Raw genomic sequence first — 27,064 nt, 5'->3', positions numbered from 1 at the left:
TGCAATAACAGATAAGGTGGTGAAAAGCACGAAAACCCGCCTAGCTCAGTCGGTAAAGCATGAGACTCTTAATCTCAGGGTCGTGGCTTCGAGCCCCACGATGGGCGAGTATCATTTTAAACTTTTATGTTGCGTTCACTGGCCAATGGTGCAGAATTGATGCAGAATGAAATGTTAAATTTGTAGTCAGGATGGCCGAGCGGTCAAATGCTCTGCGTTCAGGTCGCAGTCTCTTCTGGAGGCGCGGGTTCGAATCCCACTTCTGACAATGCTTATTTTTACGAAGACGTGAAAATATTTTATTTGTGGATTGGGCTGCAGCTGATTTTTCGACCAAGTTGATTTACTCCTCCCACAAAAGCAACTGGCTTTGTGATGGAAATGTGACTTGAGAAGTTTCAAACGGTGAAATGTTTGACATATTAATGATCTGGACAAAGAAATAGAACAGCAGTGGGAAACATTTAAAACAGTGATCAATAGAGTCCAGGAGAAATATATCCCACTAAAAAGCAAGAAAAAACCAGCCAGAAATGACACACCAGAGATGAATAAAGAAACAAGGGCAAAATTGAAACTGAAGAAAAAGGCCCAAACTAGACAATAAAGGAGAGAGGGGAATGTGAAAAGACTGGGAAAGAAGTCTAAAGAACTATTAGAAAGGCAAAAAGGAATATCAAAAAAAGCAAAGTATTCGAGACACATCAACAGCCAAAAAAAGTTTAGGATAGGAATAGGGTCACGCAGGGATACACACGACAAACTCACAGGCAATGACAGCGAAATGGCAGAAATATTAAATAATCACTTTGCTTCAGTATTTACCAGGGAGACTGGTATTTTGGGCGTGACAGTAGAAGAAGAGATCAAAAAGATATGTAAAGACATATAAGATCCAAAGGGGGGAGATAATTGATAAAATAATCAATCTTAGAGAGGAAATTTCCTGTTAGGAGCCTAACCAGAATTTCAAACCGGTCAGCCACGCTAATTTCCATATTACTGTTCAGGAGCTTATTTCACAGGGACACGATTACTGCACTCCATTTAGGGAGGCTCAGTGAAAGGCGGAAATTGATCTATTAATAGAATCATAGAATAACATAGCGCCATTCGGCCCATCGTGCCAGTGCCAGCTCTCTGAAAGAGCTGTCCAGTTCGTCCCACTCGCCTGCTGTTTCCCCATAACACTGAAAATGTTTCCATCCAAGCGTTTATCCAATTCCCTTTTGAAAACTGTGAGTTAAGAAAAACAATATTGAAAGGGGTGCTGGGGCCTCTGCAGCGTCGATGTAGAGTGTGTGATGATTGAAGTTATCAAGATGGTTGCTTTACACATGGTATGTTGTGCAATCATCCTGAAATATCTTCAATATCCAACACAAATTGAATTGCAAACCTGACGGACCAACACTGGAAAAGAAGTCACGAGTGAACGCAAATCATCTGGGACCCGTTTTTAGCCTCATGGCACTTCAAATAAAGTGAAATAACTTTACATTGAAAAGATTTGGAACTTGCGTCTGTGCCTGTATCTGTTCCATTTCTTAAAGTTGCTGGCGTCTGATGATGGACACGCCTCTGCTCCCTCCATTGCACAAGAAATGAGGTGTTTGACGTTGACGGGACCTGTTGGTTATGAGCTCATCCTTTACATTGAGTGGGTTCGCGTCCTTTAAACGGCGTCAACTTTAGCCCAGCGGTGAACTTCGCAGCAAACAAGTTCATCACCGTCTCACCGCGGGCACTGACTGACATGTTTATCGTTATTTCTTTCAGACCGAAATAAACAGGAACCGTGATTTTAAATTTGCACTGAGTGATTTTTAGGTAGTCGCCTTTAAATGTTTCAAAGGCGACTCCGAATTTATGATAGTCCGGCCATTTCACCAGCCGTGCTGAAAACAAAACATGTCTCTAACTTTCGCGTCTTTTTTCGCAAGGCAAAAAACATATTTCCCATGACCTCTGAAGGATGGACAAGTACATTTCAGAAAGCAGAAGCAAGTTCACCAGCCTTTTAATCCGGAGTCAGACCTTTGCGCCACGCACTCTGAAGACAGGATCCTGGATGTTATTATATTTTTCAATGTTTCTCAAACACCGTTTCATATCTTGGTTGAATGGATGAGTCTTATCAAATCTCCGCCAGATCCCACCGGTAATGAGACAGCATTGGAAGCAGCCTTCACCCCCAATATCACGCTGGCTTTCATGGCCTGCTCTCAGCGGACTGCATTAACAGGGCTGGGAGATATGGACTTTGTTCACATTGAATCAATGATGTGAATCGTTTAATATTAAATCATTTTTAATGGAGACAAGGTTTCAAAATATTTCCGCCCAGTTTCGAACCGGTGATTTTTCGCGTGTAAGGCGAACGTGATAACCACTACACTACGGAAACCTGACACCGCCAACCTCGTGTTAGGGATATAACCCCTCAGCCAAACTAATTTCCGTATTACTGTCCAGGAGCTCATTTCACAGGGATACATTTACTGCGCTGTATTTCGGAAGGCTGCAGAGAAGGATCGGTGGAGATGGTCAGGCAGGGAATCTCAGAGCATCGCGCCCACACAAACATTTCACTGTTTTTTTTGCATGTGCCTGATATCCGACGGCAGTGTAAATTATGGCGAATCAGGCATGCTCAGATGACATTGTTCACAGAGTGTTTTCTTGCAGCCAAATCACACATGAGATGAAGAGATCAGAGCCATTTAAAGTGTTCCCAGTTACTGCTGATCAGGAATCAAAACTTGGCACCGGCTTCAGGGCGATCAGAATGAGGGAATGAATCCGAAAGTGGGACGAAAAAGGTGCAATTTTCGTCCCTGGGTGGGCTCGAACCACCAACCTTTCGGTTAACAGCCGAACGCGCTAACCGATTGCGCCACAGAGACCGTCTGGTCCTTTTTCTTGCAAGATACACTAAAGTAGCGTGTCACCGAGCCAAAGTTACATGTTGCAGCCACAGAAATGCAATTGTCCACTATCAGTGTTACTTTTCCAGAAATAAAGGATGGGACATTGCTTGTGGAAACATGGAAACGGTCTGGTCTCGCTCAAAGCGTCGATATCACCGCCAACCAGCTCTCCTGCAACCGGCGCGCCCACCGGTCCTTTGTCTGTTACTAATTCGCACTGTGGGAGATCCTTCACCACACGGACTGCAGCGGTTCAAGAACGCGGCTCACCACCACCTTCTCAAGGGCAATTCGGGATGGGCAATAAATGCTGGCCTCGCTCTAATTTTAAGGTTATGCCCCCTTGTTCTGGACTCTCCCCACCTGAGGAAATAGTCTCTATCTGCCCTGTCAAATCCTTTAATGATCCAAACACCTCAATTAGATCACCCCTTAATATTCTGCACTCAAGGGAATGCAAGTCTGATCTTTGCAACCTGTCCTCATAATTCCTTATCAAGGATAGCCAACAAAAAGGGTTTTATGACGGCTGGCTCTTGAATGCACTGTTTTTTGTTAACGAGCTCGTTGGTCTAGGGGTATGATTCTCGTTTCGGGGTTGTCTATCCAAATATGTGAGAAGTCCCGGGTTCAAATCCCGGACGAGCCCTTATTTTACTCTTCAACTTCCAAAGACAGAAAAGTACCCAAATCACCCCACATGAGTGAAACAATTCCAATGTTTCATCCTATTACAAAACACAACTGCCCAACGTGGTTCTGATGAAAGGTCATTGACCTGAAACATTAACTCTGTTTCTCTCTCCACAGATTCTGCCTGACCTGCTGAGGGTTTCCAGAATTTTCTCTGTCATCAGAGTATCACTTCCCTCATTACCGAACTGCACTCCTTCACCAGATGCAGCCTTGTGGTGCAAACAGGCTCCTTCCGCACAGCCAGGTGTTCTGCTTTAGGCATTAATTATAACTATAACTTTTGAACTTGTTTGTTAAAACATATGGCCTTGCCCATTGACCAGAGAGCAGAATGGTGTTTATCTCTCCCAAGTGCAGCCCTTTCCCGCTGCGTCAGCTTGGAATGATACGTGGCAATCATACAGATCTCACATCTCTCCTGCTTCCCTGTGAAGCTGGTAAGACGAATAGCACACAATGCTGTCTGACACACATACACACCAGCTCTGAATGATTTAAAGGCCTTGTTATGATTGTCAGAGAATTGTTTATATCAAAAGGATAATTAAACTTATGAGTATTATGATATCAGCTCCGATCCAAGAGTTTCTGGACTTCAGAATCTACTCGTCTCTATATTAAACATATGCTTGCATATAAAATGAAGCAAATCTGTCTTATGATTGTAGTTTCATTCTCCCAACAGAGATTTATACTTCCTTATTTAAGAGGCAAATGGTAAAGGTTAATATTAATTCAATATAAAGACTAACTCTTTCCTTACAATACAGATACCCCAAACTAATATAACACCTCAAACTGATAGAGCTTCTCAAATTAAAACAGTACCTCAAACTAATACAGTACCTCAAGCTAATACAATACCTGAAACGGATAGAGAATCTGAAACTAATATAATACCTCAATCTAATACATCATCTCAAACTAATGAAGTACCTCAAACTAATACAGTACCTCAATCAAATACAACACCTTAAACTAATACAGTACCTGAAACCGATACAGAACCTGAAACATAATTTAATGCCTCAAACTAATACAGCATCTCAATCTAATACAGTATCTCAAAGCAATAAAGTACCTCAAACAAATACAACAGCTTAATCCAATACAGCACCTCAAATTGATGCAGAATCTGAAGTTAATATATTTTTTTATTCGTTAATGGGATGTGGGTGTCGCTGGCGAGGCCGGTATTTATTGCCCATCCCTAATTACCCTTGAGAAGGTGGTGGTGAGCCGCCTTGTTGAACCGCTGCAATCCGTGTGACGAATGCTCTCCCGCAGTGCTAATAAGTAACAGACAAAGCAGCGATTAGCGCGCCGGTTGCAGGAGAGCTGGTTTGCGGTGATATCGATGCTGTGAGCGAGATCAGACCGTTTCCATGTTTCCACAAACAATGTTCCTTCCTTTATTTCTGGAAAAGTAACACTGATAATGGACAACTACATTTCTGTGGCTGCAACATGAAACTTTGACCAGGTGACACGCTGCTTTCGTGTATCTTGCAAGAAACCACACCGGTTGGTCTCTGTGGCGCAATCGGTTAGCGCGTTCGGCTGTTAACCGTAAAGGCTGATGTTTCGAGCAAGAAAACACTCAATGAAGAATATCATCTGCGCATGCCATTCGCAATAGTTTAAACTGCGGTCGGATAACAGGTACATGAAAAAAACAGTGAAATGTTTGTGTCGGCGCGATGCTCTGAGATTCCCTGCCTGACCAACGCCACCTGTCCTTCTCTGCAGCCTTCCGAAATACAGCGCAGTGAATGTATCCCTGTGAAATGAGCTCCTGGACAGTAATACGGAAATTAGTTTGGCTGAGGGGTGATATCCATATCACAGAGCTTGAAGCATCAGTTTTCCGTAGTATAGTGGTTATCACGTTTGCCGAGCAGGCGAAAAGTCCCCGGTTCGAAACCGGGCGGGAGCATTTTGAAACCTTGTCCCCATTAAAAATGATTAAATATTTAACGATTCACATTGCTGAATGATGTGAACAAAGTCCATATCTCCCAGCCCTGTTCATGCAGTCCGTTGGGAGCAGGCGATGAATGCCAGCGTGATATTGGGGGTGAAGGCTGCTTCCAAGACTGTCTCACACCCGGTGGGATCTGGCGGAGATTTGATAAGTCCTGTCTGTTTAACCAATATATGAAACGGTGTTTGAGAAACATTCAAAAAATATAATAACATCCAGGATCCTGTCTTCAGAGTGCGTGGCGCAAAGGTCTGACTCCAGATCAAAAGGCTGCGTGTTCACATCACATCGGGGTCACTGTTTCTTTCACCGCTCACATGAGACTGGATAATTCCCGAATGAAGGTTTCAATTGCTTTTTCACACAAAACAAAACAGAAGTTTAGTCTAAACCCTGACTCAGTACCGACCCAGTGGCAGGGAGGGGAGCGCCTGATACCCTCATTTATTTCATGCAACAAACTGACACGAATACTGGTATTGATTCAAAATCGACCTGCAGATGGACACACACAGAAAAAAGACAACCACAGAAACAGACAGCAACTACTTGTATATATATATATATATATATATGTATATATATCTGTATATATCGCCTTTAACGTGGTCAGACGATTTAAGCTCGGTGAACTTGCTTCTGCTTTCTGAACTGTACTTGTCCATCCTTCAGAGGTCACGGGAAATATATTTTTTGCCTTTCGAAAAAAGACGCGAAAAGCAGAGACATGTTTTGTTTTCAACACGGCTGGTGAAATGGCCGGACGATCATAAATTAGGGGTCGCCTTTGAAACACTGAAAGGAGACTACCTAAAAATCACTGAGTGCAAATTTTAAATCACGGTCACTATTCATTTAGGGCTGAAAGAAATAACAATAAACATGGCATGATGTGGAGATGCCGGTGATGGACTGGGGTTGACAATTGTAAACAATTTTACAACACCAAGTTATATTCCAGCAATTTTATTTTAAATTCACAAGCTTTCGGAGGCTTCCTCCTTCCTCAGGTGAACGTTTGTTGGAAACGTTTGTCATTTCCAACAAACGTTCACCTGAGGAAGGAGGAAGCCTCCGAAAGCTTGTGAATTTAAAATAAAATTGCTGGACGATAACTTGGTGTTGTAAAATTGTTTACAATAAACATGGCAGTCAGTGCCCGCGGTGAGACGGTTTCGAACTTGTTTGCTGCGAAGTTCACCGCTGGGCTAAAGTTGAAGGACGCGAACCCACTCAATGGAAAGAATGAGCTCATAACCAACAGGTCCCGTCAACGTCAAACACCTCCTTTCTTGTTCAATGGAGGGAGCAGAAGCGTGTTCATCATCAGACGCCAGCAACTTTAAGAAATGGAACAGATAAAGGCACAGATGCAAGTTCCAAATCTTTTCAATGCAAAGTTATTTTTCTTTATTTAAAGTGCGGTGAGGCTGAAAACGGGTCCCAGATGATTTGCGTTCACTCGTGACTTGTTTTCCAGTGTTTGTCCGTCAGATTTGCAATTCAATTTGTATTGGATATTGAAGATATTTCAGGATGATTGCACAACATACCATGTGTAAAGCAACCATCTTGATAACTTCAATCATCACACACTCTACATCGACTCTGCAGAGGCCCCAGCACCCCTTTCAATATTGTTTTTCTTAACTCACAGTTTTCAAAACGGAATTGGATAAACGCTTGAATGGAAACTTTTTTCTGGTCTATGGGGAAACAGCAGGCGAGTGGGACGAACTGGGCAGCACTTTCAGAGAGCTGGCACAGGCACGATGGGCCGAATGGCATCCGAATGGCGCTGTCCTATTCTATGATTCTATTAATAGGTCAATTTCCACCTGTCACTAAGCCTCTCTAAATGGAGCGCAGTCATCGTGTCCCTGTGAACTGAGCTCCTGAACAGTAATACGGAAATTAGCGTGGCTGAGCGGTTTGAAACTGTCGTTCGGCTCCTAACAGGAAATTTCCTCTCTAGCTTTGATTAGTTTATGAATTATCTCCCCCCTTTCGATCTTAAATGTCTTTATATTTTTTTTGATCTCTTCTTCTCCTGTCATGCCCACAATATTAGTCTCCCTGGTAAATACTGAAGCAAAGTGATTATTTAATATTTCTGCCATTTCGCTGTAATTGCCTGTGAGTTTGTCATGTGTATCCCTTAGTGGCCCTATTTCAATCCTAAATTTTCTTTGGCTGTTGATGTGTCCAGAACACTTCGCTTTTTTGATATTCCTTTTTGCCTTTCCAATAGTTCTTTAGACTTCTTTCCCAGTCTTTTCACATTCCCCTCTCTCCTTTATTGTCTCGTGTGTGCCTTTTTCTTTAGTTTCAATTTTGTCCTTATTTCTTTATTCATCCCTTTTGTATCATTTCTGTCTAGTTTTTTCTTGCTTTGTCGTGGGATATATTTCTCCTGGACTCTATCGATCATCGTTTTAAATGTTTCCCACTGCTGTTCTATTTCTTTGTCCCGGTCATTAATATGTCAAACATTTCACCATTCAAAACTTCTCAAGTGACATATGCATGACAAAGCCAGTTGCTTTTGTGGGAGGAGCAAATCAACTTGGCAGAAACATCAGCTGCAGCCCAATCCACAAATAAAATATTTCCACGTCTTGGTAAAAATGAGCAAGGTCAGAAGTGGGATTCGAACCCACGCTTCCAGAAGAGACTGCGACCTGAACGCAGCGCCTTACACCGCTCGGCCATTCTGACAACCAATGCCATGCTTTATTCTGCATTATTTCTGCACTGTTGGCCAGTGATAGCAGCATGAAACTTAAAAATGGTCCTCGCCTAATGTGAGGCTCGAACCTACGATCCTGAGATTAATAGTCTCATGTTCTACCAACTGAGCTAGCCAGGCCTGAGTACTAATAACCGCCTTATCTGTTATTGCAGCAAGCAGGAGAAAGACTCCATTTCAAATGAGGAACAGGATCAACTGTCACTTCGAAAGGCACGGACCATTCAAGGGCAGTCAGCATGGATTTGTTGAGGGGAGGTCGTGTCCAACTCACCTGATTGAATTTTTCGAGGAGATGACAAGGAGGATCGATGAGGGTAGCGCAATTGATGTAGTCTACATGGATTGTAGCAAGGCTTTTGAAAAATTCCCACATGGCAGATTGGTCGAAAAAGTAAAGGCCCATGGGATCCAAGGGAATGTGGCTTATTGGATCCAAAATTAGCTGAGTGGTAGAACGCAAAGGGTAATGGTCAACGGGTGTTTTTGCGGCTGGAAGGCTGTTTCCAGTGGGGTGTCGCAGGGCTCGGTACTTGGTCCTTTGCTTTTTGTGGTATACATTAACGATTTGGACTTAAGCGTAGGGGGCATGATTGAGAAATTTGCGGTTGACATAAAAGTAGGCCGTGTGGTTGATAGCGGGGAGGAAAGCTGTGGACTGTGGGGGTTCAGGCAATTTTCTGATAAAAAAAAACACTCAATCTGTCTCTGAACTTATTTTGAACGAATACGTGTGTTTGACCCGGCACAGGCACGATGGGCCGAATGATCTCCTCTTGTGGACTAACATAATACCATGATACCAAGTGTTGTCAGACGGAAAAGTAACACATTCCAAATAAGAGAAGAGAGAGGAAACTAGTCTAACAGCAAAACAGCACGGTGAGATATTGTATTTGAGAAGGATGAGGAGGGATAGTTTATCATGGTTGTAGTCACATCGGGTATCATTTGTGACTTTGATAAGGACCATTTCATGCTGCGACAGGGGCGGAAACCTGATTGGAGCGATTCAGCCCGGGCGCGGCCCCATCGTGTGCGGTGAGACGGAGGGGGGCGGGTGGAAGCAGCATAAAAGTTTAAAACGGTACTCGCCCAACGTGGAGCTCAAACCCACTACCCTGAGAGTTTTTAAAGAAAAGGGGGAGCAGCCACTGTCTGTGTCTCCAGCTGCAATGGAAAGAACACATTCCAAGTCCGAGCAGAGAGAGCACACCATTCAGCTACCCATTGTGTTACATACCATGCCATCGGTTTCTGTAGTGTAGTGGTTATCACGTTCGCTTTACACGCGAAAGGTCCCCAGTTCGATCCCGGGCGGAAACATTATGTTGGAACTTGGTCTCCACAAACAGACAGATCGATTTTCTTCTCCTGCCAAAAAGGGAGACAGTGGCTGTTGCCGTATTCTTTGTCACCTGCATATTTTACTTCATTAAACAGATAATTTTGAGTGAGAGAAAACTGATCCACAGTGACGCTCTTTTCAAGTTTTATTCCCTTCTCATCTGGAAGGATATATTGGCTTTGGACAGAGTGGCTTTTGAAAGGAGTTCGTCCGGTGGGATGGACAAACCTTTTCCAATGGTGGGGGACAAGGGAATACGAACCAACCATCCACCAAGTTCTCCCGAATTCTCCGGTTCAATGGGAAACCGACCAACAAAAGCCCTTTCATTGACCGTGGAGGTTCAGACAATTTTCTGATAACAAAGCGCTCAATCTATTTCCCTCTGTTTCCGGATACTGTCTGCATCTCTGCCCTGTGTTTATCTCACTATGTGTCCACCTGCAGGGTGGTTTTTGAACGAAGATGTGTGTTTGTCTTCTGTTATTTGCATTAAATAAATGAGGTCATCAGGTGCTTCCCTCCCGGCCAGAGGCAGACTTTGGAGCAGGGTTCTGTGAATTGTGAAGACGCAAAGAAAACTTGAATTGCAGAATTGTTCAAACCGGCTCTCAGGGAAAAAACTGTGACCCCGACGTGATTTGAACACACAACCTTCTGATCTGGAGTCAGACGCGCTACCGTTGCTCTACGATGCTTGGGTGTTTCAAAGGTGATTGTTTCTATCAATGTTTGTCAAGCACCGCTTTTGAGCTCCGAGATTGGTCGAATGGGTTGGCTTTCAAATCCCCGCCCACTCCCACCGGATGTCAGGCAGCATCAGAAGTTGCCTTCACCTGTCAGGGGCAGCATGGCGCTCGCTTCCATCGCCTGCTGTCAGCGGACTGCAGCAAATCCAATTACATTCATCCTGCACCCAGAATTATCACATCACAGGAAAAGGATGTGGGAAACTGCTCAAGTTACAGAAGAGGAGGGGAAACTTCTAAAAAACTCTTAGACTTTCGGTGTTTAGACTTCGATTAGAACTGCAAAAAAGAACGTGTGAAAATATAAACTGTGGGTGTGATGTTTCTGTCTGTCGGAAACTGTTCAAAATACATAACAGGACGGGAAACTTCTAAAAAACACGTGGACATTCGATGTTTGGACTTTGGTTAGAACTGCAAAAGAGAACGTGTGAAAATATAAACTATGGGTGTGATGTTTATATATAAAGTGAATGTTAGCGGATTTCTCCCGTTCCTGTCGCAACTATGGGTTGTTAATTCATCAACAATAACTTCCGCTAGATTTTAGCCCGAGTGGTTACAAAATAGCAAGTTTAGTCGATTGACTTACAACAGAGTTGTACCACAGCTGTCTTCAACATTACATTAAACAGGATTATTATTATAATATAACTGTCTACAGATTACATTAATGTCAAGCAATCAACACAACTTGACCTGTCTGCGAATCCAGATATATCAGACCTGACCTTTGCGGACTGCCTGCGACAATGGACTTCTGACTGACCCCTATTGAGAGGTCTATCATTTGAGAAGGGAGCATGCCCTATCTTTATACGATTCGGTTACATTGTTCTGTACGTAAACACCACTGATCTTAACTCATGATCGTAAACCTTCCGACTTTGCTGACTCTCAGAAACCACCAAGGATTGCTTCATGTCTTCGTGTTTATTTAGCCTTTCTCCGTCATCACGTTTTATATGCTTATACTAGGTTAGTACAGCCTGGAGATCAGGTGTCCAGGACACCCAAGTTTCTGTGGACATCAACATTTAATAGTTTCTCACCATTTCAAAAATATACTGTTTTTCTGTTCTTCCTACCAAAGTGAATAACCTCACATTTCCCCACATTATGCTCCATCTGCCAACTTCTTGCCCACACACTAAAACTGTCTATATCCCTTTGCAGACTCTTTGTGTCCTCCTCACAGCTTACTTTCCCACCTAGCTTTGTATCATCAGCAAACTTGGATACGTTGAACTCGATCCCTTCATCAAGTCATTAAAATTCTTCTATAGGTATATAAATAGTAAACGGGTAGTAAGAGGAGGGGTAAGACCGATTAGGGACCAAAAAGGAGATCTACACATGAAGGCATAGGGCATTGCTTAGGTACTAAATGAGTATTCTGCATCCGTCTTTACCGAGGAAGAAAATGCTGCCTAAATGACAGTAAAAGGGGAGGTAGTTGAGATACTGGATAGGGTGAAAATTGATAAAGAGGAGATAGTAGAAAGGCTGGCTGTACTTAAAGTAGATAAGTCACATGGTCCGAATAGAATGCATCCGAGGTTGCTGAGGGAAGTAAGGGTGTAAATTACAGAGGTCCTGGCCATAACCTTTCAATCCTCCTTAGATACAGGGTTTGGTGCCAGAGAACTGGAGAATTGCAGATTTTACACCCTTGCTCAAAAAAGAGTGAAAGAATAAACGCAGCAATTACAGGCCAGTCAGTTTAATCAGGGTAGTGGGAAGCTTTTATAAATGATAATCCGGGACAAAATCAATTGTCATTTGGACAAGAAAGCCACTGTGGATTTGTTAAAGGCAAATCGTGATTGAGTTTTCTGATTAGTTAACAGAGAGGGCTGATGAGGGCAATGTGGTTGATGTTTTGTATATGGCCTTTCAAAAGGCGTTTGATAAAGTGCCACAAAATAGTCTTGTCAAAAGGGGCGATAGTGGCTGCTTGCTTATTTTTTAAAAGCGCTTTCTTTTATTTCACTCAACAGATAACTTTGAGTGAGCGAAAACTGATCCACAGTGACGCTTATTTCAAGTTTATACCCTTTGAATCTGAACGGATATATTGTCCTTGGAAGGAGTGCAGCACAGATTCACCAGATTGTTACCAGGGTGCGATGCCTTAAATTATGAGAAGATGTTATATGAACTAGGCTTAAAATCACACAAGTCACACTGCAAGAAGTTTTCATTTTTCTTACATACATTAATGACCTGCACTTGGGTGTACAGGGTATAATTTCAAAGTTTGCAGATGGCACGAAACTCGGGAATCGATCAAACAATGTGATGGATACTATCAGACTTCAGGAGGACATAGACAGCCTTGTGAAATGGACTTTATTAATAGGGGCATAGAGTAAAAAAGCAACAAAGTTATGACAAACGTTTACAAAACACTGATTAAGCTGCAGCTGGAGTATTGTGTTCAATTCTGGGCACCGCACTTTAGGAAAGATGTCAAGGCCTTGGAGAGGGTGCAGAGGAGATTTAATAGAATGGTAACAGGGATGAGGGACTTCAGTTATATGGCGAGAATGGAGAATCTGGGATTATCCCCTTGGAGCAGAGAAGGTTAAGGGGAGATTTGACAGAAGTGTTCAAAATTATGAAAGGTTTTGATGGAGCAAATAAGGAGAAACTGTTTTCAGTGGCAGAAGGGTCGGTAACCAGAGGACACAGATTTCAGGTAATTGGCAAAAGAGCCAGAGGCGACATGAGGGAACATAATTTACACAGCGAGTTTTTATGATCTGGAATGCGCTGCCTGAAAGGCCGGTGGAAGCAGATTCAATAGTAACTTTCAAAACGGGATTGGATAAATACTTGAAAAGGAAAATAAATTGCAGGGCTTATGAGCAAAGAGCTTATGGGTGGTGAGACCATTGGATAGCACTTTCAAAGAGCTAGCACAGGCACGATGGGCCGAATGATCTCCTTCTGTTTTGTAACATGTTAAGTGTTGCTGGACGGAGAAGCAACACATTCCAAATCAGAACAGAGACAGGAGAGTCAGTCAGTTCACCATTGTTGTTAATGAAATAGTAGCAGTTTCCGTAGTGTAGCGGTTATCGCGTTTGCTCTAACACACGAAAGGTACCAGAGCATAAATATTATGTTGAAACTTGCTCTCCATAAAAATCCAGGGAGGAGTTATTTTCTCCTGCCAAAAAAGGCGACAGTGGCTGCTCCCTTATTATTGAAAAGCTGTATCTTTTACTTCACGAAACTTTGAGTGAGAGAAAACTGATCCTCAGTGATGCTCATTTCAAGTTTTATTCCCTTTTATTCCAAAAGGGTATATTGGTCTTGGAAGGAGCGCAGCCCAGATTTACCAGAACGTCAGCAGGGCTCGAAGGGTTAAATTATGAGCAGCGGTTACATAATTGTATTCCCTGGAATATAGAAGGCTTTTTCGGATTTTGAAAGGTAGATAGACAAAACCTTTCCGCTGGTGAGGGAGTCGAAGACAATATCACAACGTCACAATCTCTGTTTAACGAGTGAAAACGGCCATACGCATCACTGTGAGTGTAAGAGACGAGTCTCAAGGTGCCGCGTCCTGTACAGTGAATGTCAAAACTTTTAACAGTTGCAGAAAGTGTCAGGGGTTCAGATACACAAACCTCTAATGGGAATGAGATTTTGTCAGAGGTTGCAGCCTTCCCAACTTCTCTTGCCCTTTGTGAGACACCTGTTCCGGTTTAAATTTACAAACTGGGTGAGCTGGTGATCACGGTCCAGCAGACTCAGCGGTCCCGGGTGAGAGAGAGAGAAATCAGCCCGGGCGCGGCCACAATGTGCGCGGTGACACTGCACGGGAGGTCAGGGGGGAGTCAGAGCTGGGGTTCACCCCTGAAAGCAACAGAAACAGTTTAAAAGAGCATTCGGCCTACGTGGGGCTCGAACCCACGACCCTGAGTTTAAGAGGCTCATGTGCTGCCGAATGAGTTGGCCGGGCCTGGAAGTTGCAACCACTCTTGTCTGTCGTCTCAGTGAACTCGACCCTGGCTGTCCATATCATTGGCTGTGATTATCTCTGTGTCTCTGTCAACCTGCAGGTTGATATTGAACGAATCCGAGTGTTTGTCTTCTGTTTTGAACATTAAATAAAAGAGGGCATCAGACACTTCCCTCCCTGACACTGGGAAACAAGTGAGACAGACTTGTTATTGTGAAAACGCAAATGAAGCATTAATTGCGGAATTATACAGACTCATATCAGCGCCAAAAGTAGCTTTAAAATATATACACCCCAATAAATAAATAAATGATACAAATAATACAATAATACATTTGTAAATAACAGAGTCACGAAACCAGAAATGTTATTTGTACCTAATGTAAACACTCCCAGATATATTTGAAAGTCTGTCATGGCTTACCTGGTGGTCTTGTAGTTAGAATTCGGGACTTTCACAGCTGTGGCCTGGGTTCGATTCTCGGTTAGGGAATTTTGCTTTTACAAAAAACAAACGCAAATTTTGTCGAATCATGGCAAATTTACCGCACAGAAGGAGGCCATTCTGCCCATCGCGTCCGGCCCGGCCGAAAATAAGCCACCCAGTCTAATCCCACTTTCCAGCACTCGGTCCTCAGCATTTTACGTTAAGCCACTCCAGGTGCATATCCAAGTATTATTTAAATGTAACGAGGGATTCTGCCTCTCCCACCCTTTCAGGCAGTGCGTTCCAGACACCCACCACCCTCTGGGTGAAAAAAATTCCCCTCAGCTCCCCTCTAATCCTTCCACCAATCACTTTAAATCTATGCTCCCTGGTTATTGACCTCCCTGCAAAGGTAAATAGGTCCTTCCAATCGCCTCTATCAAGGCCCTTCATAATTTTGTACACCTCAATTAAATCACCCCTCAGCCTCCTCCGTTGCAAAGAAATCAACCCCAGCCTATCCAATCTTTCCTCACAGCCAAAATTCTCCAGCCATGGCAACCTCCTCGTAAATCTCCTCTGTCCCCTCTCTCGTGCAATTCCATCTTTTTTGACCAGTCTGCCAATTGGGACCTTGTCAAAAGCCTTGCTAAAATCTATGCGGACTACATCAAAGTACTCCAGGTGTGTTCTCACCAAAGCTCTATTTAATTGCAGCAAGACTTCCTTACTCTTATACTCCAACCTCCTTGCAAAAAGGCCAACATTCCATTTTTCTTCCTAATTGCTTGCTGTACCTGCATGTTAAATTTCTGTGATTTATTTACAAGTAAACCCAACTCCCTCTGAATACCAACATTTATTGGACTCTCACCTTTTGAAAAATATTCTGCTTTTCTATTCTTCCTACCAAAGTGGACAATTTCACATTTTCCCACCTTATACTCCAACTGCCACTTTCTTACCCAATCACTTAACCGTCCACCTCTCTTTGCGTCCTCCTCACGGCTTACTTTCCCACCTACCTTTGTATCGTCAGCAAACTTGGATACATTACACTCGGTCCCCTCATCTAAGTCATTAATATAGAATGTGAACAGTAACTGCAATATAAATTGTCCGCCCAGGATCGAAAGCAGGGCCGTTCGTGTGTAATGTGAACTGGTAACCGCTACACCACAAAAAAACCGCTGGTGACTTATACTGGACAGAGGGGAACTGACCACTCACCTCTCTCTGCTCTGATTGGGACAATTTTACTTCTCTTTAAACAACATCTCTCCTGTCCCACACTAAAATCATGGAATAGAATCATAGAATATTACAGCACAGAAGGAGGCCATTCGGCCGTGTTGTCCTGCCTACTCTTTGAAAGAGCTGTCCAATTTAGTCCCAAAAAACCCAGCCTTTTCCCCGTAACCTTGCAAATCAGTCCTCTTCAAGTACCTGTCCAATTGCCTTTTGAAAGTTCCTATGAAAGCTGCTTCCACCACCCTTTCAGGGAGTGGCTACCAGATCGTAACAACCCTCTGTGTGAAAAACAAAATCTCCTAATTTCCCCTCTAGTCCTGAAAGCTCTCAATCCTTCTCCACGGATGCCTTTTTACAACCATTTCATTCATCAAAACCACACAAGTTACACAGGAAAAAGGCTTCATTTTCAAGTAATTAACGTTCCGAAGGAGCTCCCTAATTTCCCTCCCCTGACCTTATGAATCAGAGCATTCTCGTCCGGATCCTTTTCCAAATGAACCGGCCTCCCCCCGCCTCAGGAAGTAGCCATTCTGATTCTGTGAATGTGGCCAGTTTTGTTCGGGCAGTTGGTTTGACAGGGACCTCACACTGCACCCTCCTCCCGTGTTTTCTTCCACATCCGCAGATTGGAGCCGGGGCCTGGACTGATTTTTTTCTCTGTCTCACCCGGTGCCGCTGAGTCTCCTACTCAGATCACAAACCAGCTCTCCTACACCCGATCACCAACTCACCCAGTTTGTAAATTGAAACCGGAGCAAGTGCCTCGTCAGAGGGTAAGAGATGGAGGGGAGGCAGCAACCTCTGACAAAATCTCAGGCTCATCAGAGAGGTTTGTGTATCTGAACTCCTAATAAACTTCTGCTCCTTTTAAAGTTTTGAACATTGCACACGACGCGGCACTTACAGACTCGTCTCTTGTTCTGACAGTCAAGCAAGCGGAGGGTTCACTCGCGAAAGCAGAGTAATAGTTTAAAACAGAATTTGCCCAAGGTGGAGCTTGAACCCACGACCCTAACAGTCTCATAAGCTACCAACTGAGCTAGCTGGGCCTGCTTAAGGTTTTCCATTTGGTCTGTTATTGCAGCGAGGCGGCTGCTGGCTCCGCCCCAGGGGCTGAGTTCAGAATCACAGAAGGATGCAGCTCAGAAGCAGGCCATTAAGGCCATCGCGCCCTTCCATTCGACCGTGGAGGTACAGGCAATTCTCTGAGAAACCGGTTTGTCTATTTCCCGGTGTTTGCCTGTCTCTCTGGCTGTGTTTATCTCTGTGCGTGTGGAGCTGCAGGCTGATTTTGAATTAATAAGTGTGTTTGTGTCTGTTTCTTGCAATAAATAAATGAGGGAATCAGACGCTTCTCTCCCTGACGCTGGAGAACTAGTGAGGCAGAATTCAGAGCATCGTTCTGTTTATTGTTGAAAAGGGAATGCAAAATGATTTCCGGAATTACTCAGACTCCTACCAGCGCTAAATACATGGAAAACCCCGACGTGACTTAAACACGTTACCTCCCGATGTGGAATCAGACGCGCTATCGTTGCGCTTCGAAGTCTGATGGCAGGGACGTGGATGTTTACCTTTATGTAAGTTTCTCATACACCGTTTCATTTATTTCAGATTACCAAATCCCCGCCCACTCCCACCGGGTGTCAGCCAGCCTCAGAAGCAGCCTTCACCTGTCCGCGGCAGCATGACTGCATCAAATCTAATTGCACACACCCGGCACCCAGAATCATCATATCACAGGAAAGGAACTGCTAAAAATCATAACAGGACGGGCAGCATCTGAAAAAACGCTGAGACTTTCGATGTGTGAACTTTGTTCAGGACTGCTAACAAGACGTTGTGAAAATTTAAACAATGGATGTGTATAAATGGATGTCATGCTTCTTTATAAAATGAGTGTTTATGTTATGTGTGTCATTTATAAATTTATTTTGATTATTTTTACAATATGATATATCTCGTTATAAATACATATGATTGCATCTGTGACACTTATAAATACATTTGGGTGTACCTGTTTGGTGATTATCAATATATCTCTGTGTATCTGTGTTATGTATTAGTGTGTAATGAAAAATAAGACATCGAGGACTGAAACCGATGGTTTCATTCTTCCCGTCGTTTAGCAGGATGAAATTACTCGGCCATGCAGGCGACCTTTTTTGTCTTCATTCATGGGATGTGGGTGTCAATGGCAAGGTCAGCATTTATTGCCCATCCCTAATTGCTCTTGAGAAGGTGCTGGTGAGTCGCCTTCGTGAACTGCACCTTTCATTGACTGTGTCATTGACATTTTCTGGATAGGGAGAAACTATTTCCGCTGGTTGGGAATTCTAGGACGAGGGGGCGCAGTCTAAAAATTAAATCTGAGATCGATAGCTTTTTGCCAACCGAAGGTATGAAGGGATATGGGCCAAAGGCAGGGATATGGAGTTAGATCACAGATCAGCCATGATCTAATCAAATGGCGGAGTGGGCTCGAGGGGCGAAACAGCCCACTTCTTGTTCTGATGGTACATTTCCCCAAGTGTCTGTTCTCTGTAGTTTTTGAATGACCACCTTGTGTTTCCAGCATATTTTCGTTAAAGCTCGGTTTCGGGTTGAGCCGGTGGGCTTCAAAACGTGCCATGGATGGAGACCGGATTGGTTATTGCGGGAAGAGCAAATCAACTGGGCCGAAAAATCAACTGCAGCTCAAGCTACAAATAAAATAGGATGTCAGAAGTGGGATTCGAACCCACGCCTCCAAAGGAGACTGCGACCTGAACGCAGCTCCTTAGACCGCTCGGCCATCCTGACTGATAAATCTCTTTTTTACTCGCCACCCTTTCCACATTGAGAGCCCCCCGCCCCCCCCCCCCCCCCCCGCCACCCGGAGAAAGTTTCACTCACTCCAGTGCTTGGTCAGATAAATGCTGCTGGAGAGGCTCGGTGAGCGGGATGCCACCTCCCCGGGTTTTCCTGAACCTATTGTACTTTATTCCTATTTAATCACGGGAATATCCGCAATCAGGAACTCAACAGAATTAAAAGCTGAATCACAGAGAAAGAGAAATCCATGTTACATCTGATAAAATTCAAAACAGTGCTCCCTGATGGTCTAGTGGTTAGGATTTAGCGCACTTATAACCGCGGTCGGGGTTCAATTCTCAATCAGGATACTAACGTTTGAACAGTTGTTATATTAATCGCATGAAAGTACTCAAACTCAGTTGGATGAAAAAAAAAACAATCATTGTTTTCATCGCCATTAATTAACCAATAACGTTATTTTGCAGAATGAAAGGCTACTGAGGGAAGTTGAAAAACTTTAATAATTTCTTTTGTGCGATGAACTTTTTATCCCTTCTCATTTTTCACACTGTATTTTTAAGGGCTCGGTTTAAAATGTTCAGTGCTCGTGAGACCACGGATTTGTGATAAATTTAACAGGACTGGCTATTTCACAGAGGGAAAAAAACTTGCCCCGACATAATGTTCCGGCCGAGGATCCATTTGCGTGTAAAGCAAACGTGATAACCACGACACTACGGAAACCTTTGCTTTGATTATCAGCCAGAAATTAGAATGACGGCATTGATTCTCTTTCATAACTATTCAATTGATCGAAGTTGCACAAGTCACAAAAGAAAAATGTTCATTTCAAAGTTATTAAACTCCCAAATGTGGCCTGCCTTGTTGGGACAGGGATTAACCCTGACGTCACAGCCTCAACAAAACATATTCTCAACATTTCCATTGGGAACAGGAGGAGGCCATTCAGCCCCGAACACTTGCTCCGCCCTTCAATTAGATCATAGATGATCTGTACCTCAAATCCATTTATCCGCCTTTGCTCCCTATCCCTCGATACCCTTAACTAACAAAAATCTACCGATCTCAGTCTTGAAAGCTTCAATTGACCCCCAACATCCACAGTCTTTTCGGGGACAGAGTTCCAGACTTCTACTGCCCTTTGTGTAAAAAAGTGCTTCCTGATTTCGAACCTGAATGGCATGGTTCTAATTTTAAGGTTATGTCCCCCTCGTTCTTGATTCCGCAGAGGAAATTGATTCTCTCTCTCTCTATTCTATCGACTCATTTAAACATGTTAAACACCTCGCTCAGACCGCCCCTCAATCTTCGGTACTCGAGGGAATACGAGCCCAGTCCATACAGCCTGTCCTCATAATTTAACCTTTTTTAGCCCCGGTAACATTCTGGTGAATCTGCTCTGCACCCCCTCCAAGGCCAATCTATCCTTCCTGAGGTGCAGTGTCCAAAACTGAACGCAGTTACTCCAGACGCAGTCTAACCAGAGCTTTACATAACTGTAATAAAACTTCCACTTCGTAATATTCCAGCCCCCTCAGATAAAGGCTAACATTCCGTTCGCCTTTTAAATTATTTTTGTATCCGTCCGTTAGCTTTTACTGATTTATGTAAATGAACCGTTAATTCTCTCTGCTTCTCCACAGTTCCGAGCTTCTTACCATTTGGAAAATACCCTGACCATTGTCCAAAGTGGATTACCCCACATTGAACTCCATCTGCCAGAGTTTTGCCCACTCACTTGATATTTAATGTCCCTTTTCAACTTTCCACTCGCATCCACACTACTTACTGTACCACCTAACTTAGTGTCATCAGCAAACTTGGATACACCACTCTCTGTTCTTTCATCTAAGTCATTCATAAATATGGTAACAAGCTGAGACCCCAGTTACAGATCCCTGGGGGACACCACTAGTCGCATCCTGCCAATTGGAGTTTGTACCCATTATCCCTACTCTCTGTCTCCTATCTCCTGAGGAATTCTCGACCCATGTCAATACATTGCCTCAAGTTCCATGCGCTTTCATTTTTGCCAACAGTCTCTTGTGTGGAACCTTATCAAATGCCTGTCGGAATTCCATATAAATAATACGATAGGAACATAGGAACAGGAGTAGGCCATTCAGCCCCTCGTTCCTGCTCCGCCATTTGATAAGATCATGGCTGATATGTGATCGAACTCCATAAACCCGCCTTTGGCCCATATCCCTTAATACCTTTGATTGCCAAAAAGCTATCGATCTCAGATCTAAATTTAGCAATTGAGCTAGTATCAATTGCCGTTTGCAGAAGAGAGTTCCAAACTTCTACCACCCTTTGTGTGTAGAAATGTTTTCTAATCTCGCTCCTGAAAGGTCAGGTTCTAATTTTTAGACAAAATGGAGGCAAGTTCGCCGGACATTTTGGACAAAATGGCTGTAAGTACGGTGGCCATCTTGGACAAAATGGCGGCAAGTCCTTCACGGCTGTTTGACAGGAACAGAAGGAGGCCTCAAGCCTCTTATATGGGAACTGAAGGCCATTCAGCCTCTGAAGGCTGTTACACAGAAAAAGGAGGAGGCAATTCTCCCCTCAAGCCCGTTACATCGTTACTGGAGGCCGATCATCCCCTCAAGCCTGTTACATAGAATCAGGAGGAGGCCATTCAGCCCTTCGAGCCTGTTATCCAGGAACTTGAGGCCAATCAACCCCTCAAGCCTGTCAAATAGCAAAAGGAGGAGGCCATTCAGCCCCTCGAGCCTGTTATCTGGGAACTGAAGGCCATTCAGCCCTTCGAGCCTGCTATACAGGAACTAGACGCCAATCAACCCTTCAAGCCTGTCAGATAGCAACAGGAGGAGGCCATTCAGCCCCTCGAGCCCATTACACCGCAACTGGAGGCCAGTCAGACCCTCAAACCTGTAACATAGGAACGGGAGGAGGAATTCAGCCCTTCGAGCCTGTTGTGCAGGAACTGGACGCCAACCAACTCTTCAAGCCTGTCAGATAGCAACAGGAGGAGGCCATTCAGCCCCAGAGCCCGTTACACCAGACCTGGAGGCCAATCAGCCCCGCAAGCCTGTTACATAGTAACAGCAGCAGGCCATTTAGCCCCTCGAGCGTGTTATACGGGAACTGAAGGCCATTCAGCACCTCGAGCCTATTACACTGGAATAGGACTTGGTCATTAAGCCGCTCGAGCTTGTTGCACTGGAACAGGAGGAGGCCATTCATCCCTTCGAGACTGTTATACAGGATCTGGACGCCATTCAGCCCCTCGCGCATGTTACATACGAACAATAGAAGTCCATTCAGCCACACGAGCCTGTTACATAGGAACAGGAGTAGACATTTCAGCTCCTCAACCTGTTCCGCCATTCAATTTGATCATGGCTGATCTGTATCTTAACTCCATCTACCCGCCTCGGTTCCAGAATCCTTAATACCCTTGACTAACAAAAGTCTATCAATCTCCGTTTTGAAATTTCGGATTGACCCCGAGCCACAACAGATTTTGTGGGAGAGAGTTCCAGATTTCCACTACCCTTTGTGTGAAGAAGTGCTTCCAGACATCACCCCTGGACGGCCTAGATCTAATTTTAAGGTTATGCCCCTTTGTTCTCGACTCCGCCAACAGAGGAAGTAGTTTCTCTCTATCTACCCTATCAACTCCTTTCATCATCTAAAACACCTCAATTCAATCACGCCTTAATCTTCTATATTCAGGGTAATACAAGCCTTGTCTATTCAACCTGTCCTCATAATTTAACCCTTTTAGCCCCGATATCATTCTGGTGAATCTGCGCTGTAGCCCTTCCAAGGCCAATATATCCTTCCTGAGGTGCAGTGCCCAGAACTGAATGCAGTCCTCCAGATGGGCTCTAACCAGAGCTCTGTACAGCTGTAACATAACTTACACCCCTTTATATTCCAGCCCTCTTGAAATAAAGGCCGACATTCAATTAGCCTTTTTAATTATTTTTGTCACTGTCCACTAGCTTTTAATGATTTCTGCACTTGGACCCTAAATCTCTCTGCTCCTCCACAGTTCCGAGCTCCTCACCATTTAGAAAACTCTCTGATCTTTCTTTCTTAGATCCGAAGTGGATGACCTCACATTTTCCCACATTGAACTCCATTTGTCACAGTTTTACCCACTCACATAATCTCGCAATGTCCTGGGAATGCTTGGTGCTTTTGTTTGGTTGGAGAATGCTTTAAATTAAATCGTTTTAAAAAAAGATTACAATTCATTTGTAATTTGTATTTTTTGAACAAGTTCATTATTCTCTGATCAGTAAAATGTCTGTGTTTTTCAGATAGTGGGGACTTAAATGAAGTGAAATTTTGCTGATTTAAAATCAGATATATTTCTAAGCTTGAAAAAGCAGCTCCTCTGTTAGGTGAGGCTTCACTCCCAATGTCCCAGTGTTTCCGCTTGTCCTGATATCAATGTAACATTTGAAGGGCTCCAGATAATGAACAGTGAAACCCCTTCAGATTATCTCAGCCACTCGTTCCATCCAGTGCCTAATAGTGCCTGCTCTTCAAAGTGTGACACATTCACACTACACTAGATCTTGTTTTACACTTTAACTGCCAAACAAATTGATGAAACAGAAAGAGAATAAACAAATAGGAGCAGTAAGGCAACAGTTTTACTGCAAAGATCAACCAGATCCTTATTGGAAAAGATAATAATAAATAATTCAGAAATACTATACGAAACGTTGACCGAACTTTCAAACATCCTGGTTCTTTGTTGTCTTTTTCTCACAAACTATGGAAACTGTCGACTTGATTAACATTCTCAGAGATTCCAAACATACTCACCAGTTTGAAAAAGACAGGCTGATAAATGCCTTCAAAACAGTGACTGGGAGCCAGTCATTTTGCAATTGTCTGTTTAATTCAAAAGAAGCTGCCAATCAAAACTGTATGAGAAGAAATGACCCTGGAGGTTTGTATCTGAATCAAATGTTTGACGTTGTGAGGTGCAGGCTGCCTTTAAGAGGTGCAGCCTGCCTTTCAGAGGTGCTGACCACTCACGCAATATCGGGGCCCCCCTGCTGGTGAGAAGCCGCTCAATAGCGCAGCCAGGAATCACGGAGATCACCAGACAGCACCAATCTCACGGACTGTCTGCATCTCAACGACCGGGTTCAGGTTAATCACGTGGGGGTTAATCGACCCCCGCGCCCGGATTCGGGGGTTATCGAATTTAACCCCGTACATATCGTTATATATATATATATATATATATTGCATAGAATACAGCACGGCACAGAAACAGGCCATTCGGTCCATCCAGGTCATTAAATATCCCACAGTGTTCCCACAGTGACCAAGTGATCCCACAGTGCACCCAGTGATAGTGCCCCATTGATCCACAGTGTCACACTGATCCCACAGTGTCACAGTGATCCCAAAATACCCCAGTGAACCTGCAGTGTCCCAGTGATCCCAAAGCAACTTGTGACCCCACAATGGTCCCAATGATCCCACAGTGACCCAGACAAAACTCACGTGAGTCCCATTTGGGTGCAGCCTGTGTTAAAGACCTCGGTCAGTGCCCTGTGGAGAGAAAGCCTGTAGTTCGTGGTCAACTTACAGTTTGTGGCTTTTTCCAATCAGCCAAAGAGTTCAAACAAATTCATGACATTTAAAACAGCCAAAGCAAAACGTTTTTTTAAAAAACCTAACACACAATATGATCCCTCACTCAGTTACAGGGACAATCTCTCAGCAACATTAATTTTCACAGAAACAAAGTCCAGTTTATAAAGGAGAAGAATCTAAGTAGTAAAAGATTGAGAGGCAATCTTTATCGACAACAACTTGTATTTATATCTTACAGCAAATACTACAACATCAATTTGCACATATACATATCTATGTATTTGCATAATACAACGACTATTACAAAGCCTCCATAAAGGATGTGGGGAAAGAGCAAAGGGGGAAATGGGACTAATTCGACAGCCATTTCAAAGAGCTGACACAGGCACAGTGGGCCGAAAGGCCTCCTCTTGTGCCATAGTTACCATGAAACCTTAAATCTATGAACAACAACTTCAATATCATGAACCTGAAACACAATGGACACCAGGAAGGCAGTCATCTTATTGAGGGGCAAGCTGGACATCTTACTGAGGGGCAAGGCGGCCATTTAACTGAGGGGCAAGGCGGCCATTTCACTGAGGGGCAAAGCAGCCATTTAGCTGAGGGGCAAGGCTGCCATTTCACTGAGGGGCAAGGCGGCCATTTAACTGAGGGGCAAGGCTGCCATTTAACTGAGCGGCAAGGCGGCCAAATTACTGGGGGACAAGATGGTCACATTGAACAAATTGGCCGCCATGAAGCTTAAACAAAATGGCCGCCTTGATCCTGAAACCGAATGGCCACCAAAAAGGCAGCCATCTTACTGTGGGGCAAGATGAAGTTTGCTGTGGTGTGAGACACGGAGAGGGTTCATTTGCTGTTCCTGTTAAATCACTGTCGCACTATAGTTAAAGTTACAAACGGAGTGAGACTGGCACTAGCTGGTGTTTAACAAAAAGACAGCGGAGCAGTGAGGAAATCAAGGAACAAAATGTGAACTTCTGCAAAAAAATGGATTAACATTTGGTTATTTGGACGTAACGCTTCTGGAAAAGGAAAGACCAGCCATTCAGAGGAAAGGTCAAATGAGCCGTTTTGTGTTCTATCTTCTATTAAATAAATCATTGTAAAATTGGAATCAATCTGAGTGTAGTTCTGATCTAGGATTTGGTTAATGTCTCCATTATTCATATGTTTCTTTAATCTGAAACAATAACAGTATTTGTAACAGTAACAGAACAGGAGAGTGCTGCGGGACCCTGCCCAGTTTAGTAACACAGCAGAAGAGGTAAGAGTACATTGTGATTTATTACAGAATCCCAGCAGCTCACTGGGAAAGTTACAGATGGTACAGATGGAGGAATAAAAATGTGCAAAGTGATTTTACACTTTAATTTGGGGCAGTGCCTTTTTATCTCCAAAAGGTTAAAATTTATGTTTAAATAATGGGCTCTTTCTCCGAAAGAAACTTTAGGCACAAACCATGGCTTTATGAACAAAACAATCATTTATTATTCTGAATACACGAGAAGCATTTACATTAGAATTTAATCAACATCTGGGGATTATACCCGATTTAGAATTGCTTTAACACCAACAAAACAACATAGTCTGGATTCCCAAAATGCATAACCGTTTGGAAATCCAATATCTGTCTTCGACTAAGCTGATAACGAAAGTTATATCCTCATGGTTGACTCAAGCTTGCCTGGAAGATTCCAGGCGTTTTGATGGATACCGTTGTAGTGTAGCCTGTCTTACTCTGGCATCCAGGTCATCTGCTTCACAGGCAATCTGTAAACCAGCATCGAGGCATCAAGCTGGGAGGTGGCGAGCAGTCATGAAGATTCCAGGTGAGGTGGTGCTGCCAGGAAGCGAAAGGTGAGTTTGGAGCGGCAGTGGTGGATCTGTGTCTCTCCCCACTCAACTTCTGACCAGCTTCTTTGTAACATCGAACCACACCTCTGGGACGTTAGCTTATCAAAAATAGGTTCCTACAAATACAACCCATGATTGATTGACATTTCACTTGTTTTCTCTCAGTGTCCACAACGTAACCAAGTCAAGCCGGCAGGAGTTCAAACCATCTCCAGCCCTCCTGGAATCGTTATTATTGCGATGGTGATCTATCCTCTGCTGTGTGGTCTTTCACAACGTGTCATTAACAATCCTTCCAACAGCCCTTCCTCCTTTTAATCGTCCTTTTCCTTCAGACATGCTGAAGCCGATTTAGTCTCAGGCTTTCGTTTATCAGATGAATGTTTACTACACAGAGCAGCTGGGAAACTCCTGCAGTAAGTAATGGTCAGGGTCAGGTACACAAGGCTGAGTGACTTTATTGTGCAGCCTCCTGGCATCACCTCTCTCTTTGTTTCTCTCTGTGGATCTACTTTTCCCTTTTCCTTCTTTCTATCTGTCTCTTCCTCCTTCCCTTTCCATCTGTCTTTATTTCATTCTGTTTGTTTCTCACTCTCTCCAGCTCTACTTCGACCTATTTCTTTCTCTCTGTTTCTATTTGACTTCTCGAACTCTTCTTTGCATCTGTTTCTGTATTTCA

The 27,064-nt window shown here is 43.6% G+C and overlaps 7 non-coding genes across 7 annotated transcripts; 3 read left to right on the top strand and 4 right to left on the bottom strand.

Moving 5' to 3' along the window:
* Positions 1–34: 34 nt before the first annotated feature.
* Positions 35–107, top strand: trnak-cuu (transfer RNA lysine (anticodon CUU)). The gene has a single exon. It is a non-coding gene; the product is annotated as a tRNA-Lys (tRNA).
* A 78-nt stretch (positions 108–185) lies between these two features.
* trnal-cag (transfer RNA leucine (anticodon CAG)) lies at positions 186–268 on the top strand. Its single transcript has one exon. It is a non-coding gene; the product is annotated as a tRNA-Leu (tRNA).
* Positions 269–2,832: 2,564 nt separating this feature from the next.
* trnan-guu (transfer RNA asparagine (anticodon GUU)) lies at positions 2,833–2,906 on the bottom strand. Its single transcript has one exon. It is a non-coding gene; the product is annotated as a tRNA-Asn (tRNA).
* Positions 2,907–8,245: 5,339 nt separating this feature from the next.
* Positions 8,246–8,328, bottom strand: trnal-cag (transfer RNA leucine (anticodon CAG)). Its single transcript has one exon. It is a non-coding gene; the product is annotated as a tRNA-Leu (tRNA).
* A 78-nt stretch (positions 8,329–8,406) lies between these two features.
* trnan-auu (transfer RNA asparagine (anticodon AUU)) lies at positions 8,407–8,479 on the bottom strand. Its single transcript has one exon. It is a non-coding gene; the product is annotated as a tRNA-Asn (tRNA).
* Positions 8,480–9,612: 1,133 nt separating this feature from the next.
* trnav-uac (transfer RNA valine (anticodon UAC)) lies at positions 9,613–9,685 on the top strand. Its single transcript has one exon. It is a non-coding gene; the product is annotated as a tRNA-Val (tRNA).
* Positions 9,686–18,829: 9,144 nt separating this feature from the next.
* Positions 18,830–18,912, bottom strand: trnal-cag (transfer RNA leucine (anticodon CAG)). The gene has a single exon. It is a non-coding gene; the product is annotated as a tRNA-Leu (tRNA).
* Between the last annotated feature and the right edge of the window lie 8,152 nt (positions 18,913–27,064).

This window comes from Heptranchias perlo, unplaced genomic scaffold (assembly GCF_035084215.1).
Source record: "Heptranchias perlo isolate sHepPer1 unplaced genomic scaffold, sHepPer1.hap1 HAP1_SCAFFOLD_50, whole genome shotgun sequence".
In the NCBI taxonomy this organism is placed as follows: Eukaryota; Metazoa; Chordata; class Chondrichthyes; order Hexanchiformes; family Hexanchidae; genus Heptranchias; species Heptranchias perlo.
Note: the sequence above shows the minus strand (reverse complement) of the source record. Positions and strands in the feature narration are given on the sequence as shown.